We start from the raw sequence: 15,641 nt of genomic DNA, 5'->3' as shown, positions 1-15,641 counted from the left end.
GGAGTGGTAATTACGCCATATTGGTAGATAGGGGGGCTATGCAGGTGCCAGGGTCCCACGGGGGACTCCCATTGTTCTAAATGTCGCTGCTGCCTGTGAGGACATCTGGGCCCGTGGTCAGGTGCGTGGAGGACAGGCACAGCTGCATGGACCCCAACCCCTTTCCCAGTCTTGGGGGTGTGCACCGACCCACACTTCTGACTATGCGGGGGTGAGTTTTAGACCCTTTTCCCTAGAGGTGACAGTCCTGTATTTATCAGCAGAATGGAGAACTGGGGTTTATTCCCTGTGCGTGTGCAACTATGTGATGGTGAGGGGCCCTTGCACTGTGTACAGTAATATCAGCAGGAGAGCTGCTATTGATTTTGATGATAGATTGAAATGTCATGGCATGGTATGTGTGCGCCACAACACTAGGCAGCATTTGGGAACCATTGCAGGGATCATACCAGAACGTGGAGGAAAACACAGATGTAATGTGGTAATCTGGTAATCATGCATGTCTGCAAGCGTGTGTGTGTGTTGATGACTTTGTTTGGAGATTTGGATGTTTGTATCTGACAGGTAAGACCCCTAATGGCGAGCACATGTGTCCACGTTTATAGAGCTGTATTAGAAGAGTCTAGAGAACCTCTTGGTATATGTACTTTTATTAAATTACTGTACTGACCCAGGTGCGATGTAATATAAAACAATGTTTTTCATTGGCAAAAAGTTTGAAAAATCTTTTTATGGTGTGGAGGATTATACATACATGCAAACCAAGACGTGGCGCCAAACCACTCACCCAAGTGAGTCAGAGCTTTTCTATGGCGTCACATTAGTGCCAAAAATCCAAGCGCATAAAAACTGTTATCGCGCACTGATTCTCCACTTCGTGCGGGCACGGATGAAAACACAGATGTAATGTGGTAATCTGGTAATCATGCATGTCTGCAAGCGTGTGTGTGTTGATGACTTTGTTTGGAGATTTGGATGTTTGTATCTGACAGGTAAGACCCCTAATGGCAGCACATGTGTCCACGTTTATAGAGCTGTATTAGAAGAGAGTCTAGAGAACCTCTTGGAATATGTACTTTTATTAAATTACTGTACTGACCCAGGTGCGATGTAATATAAAACAATGTTTTTCATTGGCAAAAAGTTTGAAAAATCTTTTTATGGTGTGGAGGATTATACATACATGCAAACCAAGACGTGGCACCAAACCACTCACACAAGTGAGTCAGAGCTTTTCTATGGCGTCACATTAGTGCCAAAAATCCAAGCGCATAAAAACTGTTATCGCGCGCTGATTCTCCACTTCGTGTGGGCACGCGACACCCTTTTGCGCGCGTGTGGTGCCTATGTGCGCGCGCGCTGTCTTTGTTTTGGCACTTTGGGGGCGGGTATGCTTAGACAGCCCCTCTTTTCTGATTGGTCAGGCGAAAAAAGCTCAGGGCCAATCAGAAGTATAGCAGGGCGGGTCATCGTCAATATGTATCAAGCCCAAATTTACTGGAGTTGTGGAAAATGCCAATTGAATTTTATCTAAATAGTCCCACATTGTGGCATACATTCAATATCTACATATACAAATATTAAATAAAAAAAAATGTTTTTTAAAACAGACAAGTGAGGAAAGAAAACATATTTGAAAATATAATTTCCATCATTGACTGACATCTTGTCGACTGGTTGTATGTGTATGAAAAGAGAGATATTGATCTTGACACTTCATTAACTATGTGATGTTCTCTCAACAGATGAGACATTACCTTCTTCAAAGACTTTTAGATAAAATTAAATTGGCATTTTCCACAACTCCACTAAATTTAGACTTTTTATAATTTGTTTGTCGACAGGAGCTGTATCATCTTGATACATATTGGCGATGACCCGCCCTGCTATACTTCTGATTGGCCATGAGCTTTTTTCACCTGACCTATCAGAAAGGAGGGGCCGTCTGAGCATACCCGCCCCCAAAGTGCCAAAACGAAGACGGCACGCGCGCACATAGGCCCCGCGCAAACGCAAAAAGGCACCGCGCGCGCTCACAAAGGCACCACACGCGTGCAAAAGGGTGTCGCGCGCGCGCACGAAGTGGAGAATCAACGCCCGATAACAGTTTTTATGCGCTTGGATTTTTGGCACTAATGTGACGCCATACTTTTCTTCCTATCACACACAAAAAAATGTCTCAGGTTGCTCAAACAGCAGTGTTGTGAGGTTAATTTTCAAATACAGTTCATCAATTGTGCATGGATTAAGGATACAATGATTTTTTTCAAGATTGAACACGTGATACTTAAAATATGATTGATAAAAAAACACACATTCTTGGGTATTAACTGGTCCTAGAAAAGATAGGTGGCCATACATTTAGGGTCGTCTTATATTCGGTACAATACAATACACCAGGGATTAATAACTGACGGACCACGTGCCGGATCTGGATCCAGAGTGCGTCCTTCTATAGAAGTATTATTTGTAATTAATAAAAGATGAAAAAAAATGTGTCACCTACAATTCCTTTGTCGATAAAAGTCACTGTGGTTAACACTGAGCTTTTTATGGACAAAAACTAACATGTGAAAGTCAGCGTTAAAACAACAACGGGAAATGCAAAATAGCAGCAGGCACTAGCATTCCTTTCTTGCTTGGCACTCAGCATCAAGGGTTGGAAATGGGGGTTAAATCACCAAAAATGATTCCCGGGCGCGGCACCGCTGCTGCCCACTGCTCCCCTCAATTCCCAGGGGGTGATCAAGGGTGATGGGTCAAATGCAGAGAATAATTTCGCCACACCAAGAGTGTGACAATCATTGGTACTTTAACTTTTTAATTAACACCCCGAGTGAGAACATGGAATGTATGGGAACATTTCACGCTAAACACATCAAAGACACAAATGACTTCTATAGCCGCCTAATGAGGAGCACAGTTACAGTTAAACGAAGTAGTCATCTTTGTTGTCTTTATTGTTCATTTGCACATTCCTATAAATGTCTAAAGCTGAATTTAAAAGCCGATCGCTAAATTAGAGCCGTTGACTACAATCAATTATACTCGACTAATCGTTAAGATAGTTGATGATTACTTGACTATAAAAATAGTCGCAGCGCTAATATGGACCTGGGTCAATAAATAGATCTATTTAGACCAGTGCAGTTTAATATTCCTTAGATACACCATAACATTTTAATACACCTGCACATACTTAAATAAGAATGTAATATAAACATGAATCAAAGAGCCTTTTTCCAAGAAATTTTGTTCTGGCTTGATGATCAATAAACATATAATTTCACTCGTACCAGCCCCATATATTTGAGTTTGGGAAAACTCACTCTTCCTATTAGTTAAAATGATCTAACGCTGAAACCATCTCTTGTCTAATATCGTAAACACTACTGGCCTTCAAAGTGTGCCTAACATAAAACGTGTGTGATGTTCAGCATGACACAACATGCTTCGAGCATTGCACACAAAAAGGCCATGACCGACGTGTTGTGGTATGTTGCAGTAAAACAAACAGACTGAAACACTCACACAGGGCTGCACTTAAGACCTCCTTTTGAGGTGGGAGCATCGCTTAAGGTACAGTAGTGTGTGGCATTCGCTTAATGCAAACCGCCTTTCATATTTCATGAATACCCAAAAATAAAAACAAGACAATTTCTGCTTGATTTTTGTCCTCTTTCTCTCTGCTTTTTTTTCCTGTGGTGTACTTCCTGACTAGAGATTAAATAATTCCTTCGGAATCCTCTTAGGATGGGTTCCCAGCACTTGGCAATTAAACAATTACATTTAATCAGCATGGGGCGACGCTTCAAGTCACCCTCATTTCAGACGTTGATTAAAAGCAATTCTTCAGTGGTTATGGCCGTCGATGCTCGAATCTCGGCTCAGGTTTGTGCCGCCTGTATGCGGGGGTCAGGCCGGATAGCAATATGGCAGCTTCGCGGTACTGAGGAGCCGGATCTGCCTCTGGTGGGTAAAGCGGTAATGGCAGACCTTCTACTGTCGCTTAAGTAGTTAGATTACTTGGAGACCTTTTCAACTTGCACTATGCCTACAATAGAAGAATATAAAGGAGACAATGCAGGTAGCTGCCCATTCATTTCTCATTGTTTTTATTAGGTCTACTTGCATCTGCATTAACACTGCAAGTGGCTTCACTTAAAAACAAACTTTCATTAGCTGGCAGCACCCAGAACTTATAAATCACCAGTCTTTGCCTCCTAAGAGGATCACCTTTTGGGGATTGGATACACGCGGGATAAAACTGTTAGCCAATTATAAATAAATACTTCTGTGACGTGTAAATCTAAATTGAACATTCTCTTTTAAAGGCCTACCGAAATGAGATTTTCTTATTTAAACGCGGATAGCAGGTCCATTCTGTGTGTCATACTTGATCATTTCACGATATTGCCATATTTTTGCTGGAAGGATTTAGTAGAGAACATCGACAATAAAATTTGCAACTTTTGGTCGCCAACAGAAAAGCCCTGCCTTTACCGGAAGTCGCAGACAATGACGTCACCCGTTGATGGCTGCTCACATTGTTTTTAATGGGAGCCTCCAACAAAAAGAGCTATTCGGACCGAGAAAAAGACAATTTCCCCATTAATTTGAGCGAGGATGAAAGATTTGTGTTTGAGGATATTGATAGCGATGGACTAGAAAAAAAAAAAAAAAATCAAGTTAAAAAAAAAAAACGCGATTGCATTGGGACGGATTCAGATGTTTTTAGACACATTTACTAGGATAATTCTGGGAAATCCCTTATCTTTCTATTGTGTTGCTAGTGTTTTAGAGAGTTGAATATTACCTGATAGTCGGAAGGGTGTATCCACTGGTGTGTTGACGCCAGTGTCTGATGGAAGTCGACGGCAGCTGTACGGACGGCACAAGCTCAGCTGACTTTTTACCACAATTTTCTCACCGAAAACTGCTGGTTGACATGTTCACTTGACCGCTCTGAGACATAGTAAAGTTTCACTTCCTGGAATTTGAAACAAGGAATCACCGTGTGTTTGTGTGGCTAAAGGCTAAAGCTTCCCAACTCCATCTTTCTACTTTGACTTCTCCATTATTAATTGAACAAATTGCAAAAGATTCAGCAACACAAATGTCCAAAATACTGTGTAATTATGCGGTTAAAGCAGACGACTTTTAGCTTTGTGTGTGCGCAGCGCTAATATTTCCTAACAGTCCGTGTCGTCACGCGTACACATCAGCATTCTGCGACGTTTTCAACAGGACATTTCGCGGGAAATTTAAAATTGCAATTTAGTAAACTAAAAAGGCCGTATTGGCATGTGTTGCAATGTTAATATTTCATCATTGATATATAAACTATCAGACTGCGTGGTCGGTAGTAATGGGTTTCAGTAGGCCTTTAAAGGGGTCATGTTATAATTTGAATCTACATTTACATGCATCCTTGTGGTCTGCATTACCTGGTAACCATGGTGGTGCATTTTGTCCAAATTTTGCTTAATAGACCCATTTTTTAGCTACTTTCTGACTGTCTCATGAAAATAAGGCATTTAGGAGGCTGTCTTTTTAGATGCAAATGAACCCTTCCACGCCTTGCCCCCTCCAGCCTCCGCTAGTTTACAAGGGACGCTTCTCGCGAGGAACCGAAGAATATCAAAAAATATATATTTTTTATTATAAATGGCAACAGCTGAGGATTTTAGCATCGAACCGTAGGTGTACGAGCCAGTGTCTGATCTGGAGCTCCTCAGCGCCTTTCAGTGCCAAATAGAGATGTGCCCAATGATCGACCACCGATCAGTATACCGGTATGCAGATTTTTGTGAAAAAGTACAGTACGCGATCGCTAATGCCGATTAATGCAATTTATTGCGGATGACAAAGGCCGATCTCCTCTGGCTGACACTGAATTTATTTTTAGTTCTCCGGCTGACAAGTAGCTTGCAGCTAAATATGTGTCTCCATACACAGTGTGAAGCCGCACCCATAAGTAAATAATAATTACTTCCATTACGGCAAATTAACTGCATTTCTTTGTATCTTAAGTATCATTAGCAAGTACTCTATTAGCTGTAGGACAGGGCTAACATGTTACTCACAAAGGGAGAGAAAAAATAACTAGTTTAGATCATGTAAACTCTCAAGAGCACTCACTGTAAATAAATACAAAATTTACAGGTAATACGGTATCGGTATTGGCATCACTCATGGATGAGCGGTATCAGAATTGGCAGCATAAAACACTAATTACAACATCCCTAGTATACTACTTGGTACTGTATAATGTCAACAGCCTTATTTGAAGTGGTTGTGTACATCCACGCAAGAATATAGTGTCATATGTAGCCTTTTTATCTCTGTACTTAAACAATAGACTAGGTAAGACATGTAGAGCTACATTTCCAACGTAATATTACAAAAAGTCTATCTCCTGGTAAATTCTCTCTTCCATTGCCATAAATAGTAGTTGATGTAGTATTTGGGATAATCCTTCTGTTAGAAGTCGATGGTAAAACAGCTGTCTTCAAAGTGGTTTGGACGCACAGAGACATTTTGTCACAGTTATAGGAACATTGTCGCAAATCACATAAATTAAACGGTCACTTTTTACTTCTTACGGAGCATTTTAGGTTTTCGGGTCGCACCGTGTACAAAATTGACATGTTTTTGTTGGACCACAAACACACGACAAGAAATTCAATTGCGTTAACCGGAAAATATTTACCATGTATGAAGATATCCGCTGCCGTAACAAATTAACCTGTCACAATTGTTGGTAAATCTCAAATGTCTTTTATGGAACAAGCAAAAAATTGTTTTATATATATATTAGGGACGGCGTGGCGCAGTGGGAGAGTGACCGTGCGCAACCCGAGGGTCACTGGTTCAAATCCCATCTAGTACCAACCTCGTCACGTCCGTTGTGTCCTGAGCAAGACACTTCACCCTTGCTCCTGATGGGTGCTGGTTGGCGCCTTGCATGGCAGCTCGCTACATCAGTGTGTGAATGTGTGTGTGAATGGGTAAATGTGGAAGTAGTGTCAAAGCGCTTTGAGTACCTTGAAGGTAGAAAAGCGCTATACAAGTACAACCCATTTATTTATTTATTTATTTTATATCTTCGTAACACCCCTATGGTTTCAAATCATCGACACTTATGGTGATCTGAAATACACAAAAACAGGTGCAAACAGGCAATAAGTGTGTTTTGCATAATATGACCCCGTTACAGGATAAAACTTTTATTAGAAATGTCAAATGATTAATTTATTTATTCATTTTAACCACATTTTGGAATTTGAATTTATCATGATTACTCAATTCCTTAAGAAAAGACCCCATTATTTGTACACAAATTTACACTCTGCCCATAGTCAGTTGATCAATCATTTTGGAAATACGCAAAATGGTAAAGAGATGTGATGTTTACCATTCGCAATCTCTATTTGAGATAGAACACATTTTTCTTTTTTTGTGCATTCTAAATTGTGAATAAACGTTAACAAAACTCAGCTAAAAACGGACTCAATGGGGGGCACCTCTATTCCGCACTCAAAATAACCATCCAAAAAACCACCAACAATACTTAATTTACATCTCGGGACCTGAATAGTTACAAAGAATTAGCGATATTATAAATAAAAGCGCTATTTCCAGTGGTGCAATGATCACGGAGCGCTAACAAGTTAATGCTGCTATTTTGACATACTGAGCTGGCCGTGTCCTGCTGCTGCTGCCGAATCGCTTCTGAGCTGGTGAAAGTTTTTCTAGGTTGTAAATTATGCTACTCACTTGGATAGTAGAGCTATAGACCAAAGATTTGGTGATCTTTGACATCCAAATTAGACCCGGAGATGTCGAGAAAAAAAAACATTATTATGAGTAATTCCTCATCTAAACAGGATGATATGAACATTCTATCAGTCGGCATCCCAGTAAAAGCAGACATTGTATAATAAGTGTTTTATTATGTTAATTTTGTATATCTTGTTGAGCACTTAGCAATACTGCTGGATGTTGCTTCTGTGTTTCACGAAAGCTATATCTGTTTAGCACACAGCTTCTAAAATTTGTTGCTCATCTTTCAAATATTCAAGCTCAAAAATATAAGGCTCTAGATCATAATTTGTCCCAAAGTAGTATCTGTTGTCGCTCACGCTGTGAGTAGTAGGTTTGTTGTTGTTGAATAAAACTGTTTTGTCCACATGCACGTCACGGATCAAGTAACTGCTCATGTTAATTATCCCTCGGGAATCTCTGTGAGATTTACATCATTTTGATCCTATCTATTTACTCGCAAACATTGTAAGTCTTTCGGTGTCATGAATCAGACATATTATAATTGCTTCAATATAAAGTGAAAATGTTTTTCCATTATACGGGTAGTTTAACTGGGGAGGGTTACCTGAAAGGCGGGGCAGTTTCATTTATTTTTTTTATCAGACAGCACTAATATCAATTTGTAATACATCAATTCAGTTGATTAATTATTCAACTATATTTCGATTACATTTGAAAGAATATATATACTTTGCCCCGAAAAGGAAAAATAGCAGCCATTTGTGCAATAAAAGAAAGAAAATATTTCTAATATATCTAAAGCAGGAGACCCTTGCACCACCAACATGGTGAATAGCCTTTCACCTTTAAACCTTTTCAACCTTCAGGTTACTCAAAGCACTTTGAAGTCATTTGCAAATCCCAGATTTCTAAGAATTAACATGAGAACACAAGTGAGTCTTGTTCTTTTTTTGCACATTTCCTTTGTTCTGTATTGCTGCCATAAAATTGATAATTTGCTGCGGATTTAGTTTTATATTGTAGTTTTTTTTTTACGTTTATTTATTCAAAAAAATCTTATTGAGATTAAGAATGTCTTTTCCAAGGCAAAAAGAAAACACTATTATGGGCGGCACAGGAGAAAAGTGGGTGCGTATTGCCCAAGGACACAACGGCACTAACTCGGATGGCAGAAGCTGTATTTGTACCAGGAACTCTTAAGTTTTTAGACGACAGTTCTACCATCTTAAGCGACTGTTTAAGCACCGGCACCGTTTAAAAAGTACTGATTTAACCAATGTAGACAATGGGCATTATTAGCTATACTTCATGTATTTGGAGTTTATTTTTGTAACCTACAAAGGACCAAGATTGCTCATGAGTTTCAGTCAGCAGAGTAAAGATACTGATGATTTTATATGGGGAAGTCAAATATAGATAAAATCCTGAACCAAGATGAGAACGTAGACTTGTTTTCCTCCTGAAATGTGGCCTCATAGCAGCACTGAACCAATCTAATGACATTCCCGTAGTAGTAACTCCTTGCCTTGGCAGAACTCTCATGGGGAAAGCGCAACAAAAAGTGATAATTACATGATATATACATAGAGAATAAAAGGGAGCATGTTTACATAACCAGGCCCATAAATATCAGACTGAGACGACATTGTTCTATGTCTCCTTTTAAGCCGATCTCCTTGGGACACCATTTTAATGACATGATGGTTTAAAGAGATGCCTGCTCCGTCTCGTTCCATATTTAATTAACTTTTGCTTTTTCTTACGAAGAGGAAGAGAGGGGGAAAAACAACAGAGAAAATAAAGCGCGACGAGGCAAAAACACACAGGCGTGAGATAGCGGGGAGACAATAACAAATAGCTGGGAGAACAGAGGGAGGCTGGGGGAACATGAGCAGAGACCTTGTCATGCTTTTGTGAGCTGTTTACAATACAAGGGATGCAAGGGATGGGACGGGGAACTGGGGAGAGAAAGGAGGTAAAGGCTGAGAGACAAGGAGGGGGTCTTAGAATTGAAAAAGGAGAGGTTTAAAAATTAAAACAGAAGAAGCGAGAGGTGGTGTGAAGGAGGGTCTTCTACGGAACATAATGGTGTATTGCAACTAGTGTTGTTCCGATACCAATATTTTGGTACCGGTACAAAAATTATTTAGATACTTTTTGGTACTTTTCTAAATAAAGGGGACCACAAAAATGACATTATTGGCTTTATTTTAGCAAAAGTATTAGGGTACATTAAACATATGTTTCTAATTGCAAGTTTGTCCTTAAATAAAATAGTGAACATACAAGACAACTTGTCTTTTACAAACCCCGTTTCCATATGAGTTGGGAAATTGTGTTAGATGTAAATATAAACGGAATACAATGATTTGCAAATAATTTTCAACCCATATTCAGTTGAATATGCTACAAAGACAACATATTTGATGTTCAAACTGATAAACTTTTTTTTTTTTTTTTTTCAAATAATCATTAACTTTAGAATTTGATGCCAGTTGGGAAAGGTGGCAATAAATACTGATAAAGTTGAGGAATGCTCATCAAACACTTGTATGGAACATCCCACAGGTGTGCAGGCTAACTGGGAACAGTTGGGTGCCATGATTGGGTATAAAAGCAGCTTCCATGAAATGCTAAGTAATTCACAAACAAGGATGGGGCGAGGGTCACCACTTTGTAAGCAAATTGTCGAACAGTTTTAGAACAACATTTCTCAACGAGCTTTTGCAAGGAATTTAGGGATTTTAACATCTATGGTCCGTAAAATCATCAAAAAGTTCAGAGAATCCGGAGAAATTACTGCACGTAAGCAATGATATTACGGACTTTTGATCCCTCAGGCGGTACTGCATCAAATACAGACATCAGTGTGTAAAGGATATCACCACATGGGCTCAGGAACACTTCATAAAACCACCGTCAGTTACTACATCTGTAAGTGCAAGTTAAACTCTACTATGCAAAGCCAAAACCATTTATCAATAACACCAAGGAATGCCGCCGGCTTCGCTGGGCCCGAGCTCACCTAAGAGACTGATGCAAAGTGGAAAGGTGTTCTGTGGTCTGACGAGTCCACATTTCAAATTATATTTGCAAAGGAGGACGTGGTGTCCTCCAGAACAAAGAGGAAAATAACCATTCGGATTGATATAGGTGCAAAGTTTAAAAGCCAGCATCTGTGATAGTATGGGGGTGTATTAGTGGTCAAGGCATAGGTAACTTACACATCTGTGAAGGCACCATTAATGCTGAAAGGTCCATACAGGTTTTGGAACAACATATGTTGTCATCCAAGCAACGTTATCATGGACGCCCCTGGTTATTTCAGCAAGACAATACCAAGCCACGTGTTACAACAGCATGGTTTCTTAGTAAAAGACTGCAGGTACTTTCCTGGCCCGCCTGCAGTCCAGACTTGTCTCCCATCGAAAATGTGTGGCGCATTATGAAGCCTAAAATACGACAGCTCGCCCCATCCTTGTTTGTGAATTACTTAGCATTTAATGGAATCTGCTTTTATTCCCAATCATGGCACCCACCTGTTCCCAATTAGCTTGCACACCTGTGGGATGTTCCAAATAAGTGTTTGATGAGAATTTCTCAACTTTATCCGTTTTTATTGCCCTCTTTCCCAACTTCTTTGTCACGTGTTGCTGGCATCAAATTGTAAAGTTAAAGATTATTTGCAAAAAAAAAAGTTTATCAGTTTGAACATCAAATATGTTGTCTTTGTAGCATATTCAACTGAGTATGGGTTGAAAATGATTTGAAAATTATGTATTTCGTTTATATTTACATCTAACACAATTTCCCAACTCATATGGAAACGGGGTTTGTAGAAAAGCGCTATACAAGTACAACCCATTTACCATTTACACCCTGGACAAGTCGCCACCTCATCACAGATTTAGCACCATGCTAATTTCCATCTGTAGTCCTTATATGGCACATCTAACATCCACAATTAAAACTACACAGGATTGAAAATACACAACAATATTGAAATTACATAATGATAATCAATTTGAAATACAAGTACAATACATAGAAGGTATGTGAGTTACAAATTTGTCAACTTACAGGTACAGGAGTATACAAAGTGCAGCAGTTTTTATCAAAATCCACATACAGAGCAGTAGTCATCATACATGCACCCTCTGCTGTTGTAAGTTCTAATACAAAGTAGCGTATAGTTCTAACTTAAATCTGTCAGTAGATTCCATATGGAAGCACAAAACGCTACGAGACGCAGTCGAAGCGGGCTCGGCCATTAAAAAGTTTAACCCTAGCACCACCATCACATTTTATGTAGACCACAAGGAAGTTTTTTAAATGTACAAAAAAAAAATACAATATGACCACTTTAACTCAATGTTTTATTACTGTATGGTATGTTTTAATATTGACTGGTTACTTTATTTGTATGGCTGTTGATGAAGTCAAAAGGCTGTGACATGCTGCTTGAAACATGTATGTACAGTGACAGTTTGATCATGTAACAGAATATTTTTTTATAATTTAAACATTTTAATTAAATAAATCTGAAGTTTTGATGATCAAACACTTCTGTTCGTAAAAGATTGTGGACATCAAAAAACACTTTTTACAGAGAACAAATATAGTTTTACATGCAAAAATTATGTAAAATCCATAAAAATTACAAATGAATTGGATAAATTAACATTTAATATAACTTGTATCTCTTTTAAATACTTTTGTAAGCGTGATGATGGTGAGAGAGTCCCACAAGCGCCACCTCTGTACTTTGCTACGACTTCTTTCTTGAACTCTATAGTGATTTTTGCCTTATTTATCAAAGTGCTGCCACTCATGTTATAACTAAGAATGTATGGACAACGACTTTGTGCTTAATTGACGTAATCAGAAGCAAGCGCACGACAGCTTTAAATTAATAACGGAGCAGCATCTCCTCATTTGGAAACAACAACACAGGAAACGTGTCCCATGAAAACCGTTCGACCGAAATTCTAATAACTAAAGTTCCTTGGGTGAATAATGTAATCTCACTAGACTGGTATGTTTTAGCGCTTTTATGGGGAGTTTACTGACAGATATAAGTAAGAACTTTACATTACAAATTGCAACAGTGGAGGATGAATGTCCAATAACAAGAAGAAAAGAGGAAAAAGAAGAAGCTTAACGACTACGGTGTTGGCGCGGACGTGCACAATTTTTCATGACTTCTACAGATCCCAAATGCAGATCAGACCAGAAGGTAAGAAAAGTTGCTTCATAGCTTACCAAAGTTGTACTAAAACATTTCGATATATTTTTGAGCACTGTGTGTAATATTCTATATTTTCAATGGAACATATAAAATGTTGGTGTTGTTTACTAGAGCCATATTGCAATTAGGGCTGGGCGATATGGCGATATTTTTAGGCCATGTCACGATACACAATATACATCTCGATATTTTGCCTTAACACATTATGCATATAATTACACCAGTATGATTCTATGTGTCAACATTGAACATTCTTGTTCTGTTCATACTGCATTAATATATGCTCATTTTAAACTTTCATGCAGAGAGGGAAACCACAAGTAAGTCAATTTACCAAAAGTGTATTTATTAAACATGTATTAAGCAGTGGCACAAACAATGTAATTTCAAAACAGAAAGTGCAAGATTGTCAGAGACATTAAAACAAGCTATTAGTGCACTTTTGGGCATGATGTCACTAAGATGACATATCAAAACAACACTAGATTAAAGTGCACTTTTTGTACAGAACGCCACTACAGTAGTTTAAAACAAATAAAGTGCACTTTTGTGCATGATGTTACACAAGATATTTAAATAACAGTCAAATAAAAACAAGCTGCATAATAGGAAATCAAATAGTGTATGTCCTTCGCTGTGTGATAGGTTACTGCGGACGTTATCTCCTTCTGTTGACTATTTTTTTTCATACGGTGTTGATCTGGAAATGGTTGCTTGGGCAATTTGTGAGTGTGGCACCGAACAGAGATGTGAACATGCAGAGTTTCAACCACTCTTCACTCTCTAGCAGGTGACTTTTCATGCGCTTTTGCCGCATACTTGTTTGACATCTTGCCGCTTGAAGCCAAGCCACCGGCAGACAATGGACCATGTGCTGTTTTTTGGGAATTAATTCTTCCTTCATTTTTTACCAGATTCGCACCTTCTTTCTCTCGTATTTCCACTCTCACAACTCCGTTAGCATCACAGCAAACGTTACCATGCCGCTACCTCTCTGCTCCGCGAGGGCGTATGACGTTGCACCTGTGACAGTATGTGACGTATGTAAGAAAGTGCGCTTGTTTTATCTCTCTGTGCAAAAGACACACAAGAAAGAGTGAGAAGAGCCTGAAATGTAATGCCCGCAGCTAAAAGCAACTGCCTTAAAACGTATACTCGAATATCCCGATATAGTCATTTTCTATATTTGAACAGAGACAAACCCGCGATATATCGAGTATATTCAATATATCGCCCAACCCTGATTGCAATCATTGGGGTGTCTACACTTATCTCTTATGTTTGACTGCCATCTGCTGGTCACACTTATCATTACACCATGTACCAAATAAAATAGCTTCAGGTGCGTCAACCAAACTTATTCCTTACATTAGGCGCACCGGGTTATAAGGCGCAATGTTATAGTCCGTAAAATACGGTGGCTTTGTCCTTTGTAAATGTAATTTTCTAACTAATGAATTATGTTTTGTTAAGTTTAATTTTGGAAATGAAAGCCCAGTTTACATACTGTTTGTTTAAAAGAGAAAGGGCAATAAAATATGTTTGACATAACATAGTAAATAATTGTGATTTATAATCGTGATTTCAATTTTGATACAAATAACTTGTCCAGGGTGTACCCCGCCTTACGCCCGATTGTAGCTGAGATAGGCACCAGCGCCCCCCGCGACTTCAAAGGGAATAAGCGGTAGGAAATGGATGGATGGATGGATAATCGTGATTATTAATTTGGCCATAATCATACAGCCATATTTGAGGCCCAGTCGGTCGACTTTCCTTATTCGTTGTTGAGATACGATGGTGTTGAATGCTGAGCTAAAGTCTCCGAACAGCATTCTATCATAAGCTTCGTTAGAATGCATTTAACAACTCCGACTCTCAAAATAAACCGTTTTAAGAGGGAGCAAAATATTGGGCTGAAAAAAAGTTAGCAAAATAAAATCTACACTTTTGTTTAAATTAAAGAACCATCATAACATGTTATCTAGACCACAAGGCAGTGTTTTAAATGTAGAAAACAATCATGATATGACCCTTTAATTGATTCCTATCCATGTACTGTACATCAAATTGTTGTCTGGCAATACATACTGTTTTGGCATGACCACACACACATATCACAGGAATATCAGAGGAAGCATCATGAAACAATGTGCTGGAACTAAACACAGCCTCCTCCCTGGCAGGCACCATTTTAACTACTGTTTGTACTAGACAGGAGGGAGAAATAATCGATTTTTAGATGCATTGCAATTCAGACATGGACAATTACAAATCAATTGGTAAACATCAATAATCGATAATCAATTTATTTATTGTTTAAAAATTAATGCACACAGTCCTAAAATTTGGTTGACTGCAGTGAGCCACCTCACTGAAAGATCCGATCAGCTCTTTTATTATAGGGCACTTACATTCCAGTTTTACACACATTTCCATGAATTTAATACAAGTCGGAATTAAATTAACTGTTTCTTGTTACAAATGCACTGTTGTTTTTTTTAAGTTGCAAGTGATAAATACTTATTTAGTGAAACGAAAATAAATGTAAAATTGCATCAGACGAATCGTAGCGTCTGAATCATAATCGGATCATGAGGTGGCC

At 38.8% G+C, this 15,641-nt stretch overlaps 1 protein-coding gene across 7 annotated transcripts in view; it reads right to left on the bottom strand.

Moving 5' to 3' along the window:
* Nucleotides 1–15,641, bottom strand: part of LOC133568410 (uncharacterized) — a 61,052-nt gene that overhangs the window by 41,347 nt on the left and 4,064 nt on the right. The gene's annotated exons all lie outside the window — the stretch shown is intronic.

This window comes from Nerophis ophidion, linkage group LG14, assembly GCF_033978795.1.
Source record: "Nerophis ophidion isolate RoL-2023_Sa linkage group LG14, RoL_Noph_v1.0, whole genome shotgun sequence".
Classification (NCBI taxonomy): domain Eukaryota; kingdom Metazoa; phylum Chordata; class Actinopteri; order Syngnathiformes; family Syngnathidae; genus Nerophis; species Nerophis ophidion.
Note: the sequence above shows the minus strand (reverse complement) of the source record. Positions and strands in the feature narration are given on the sequence as shown.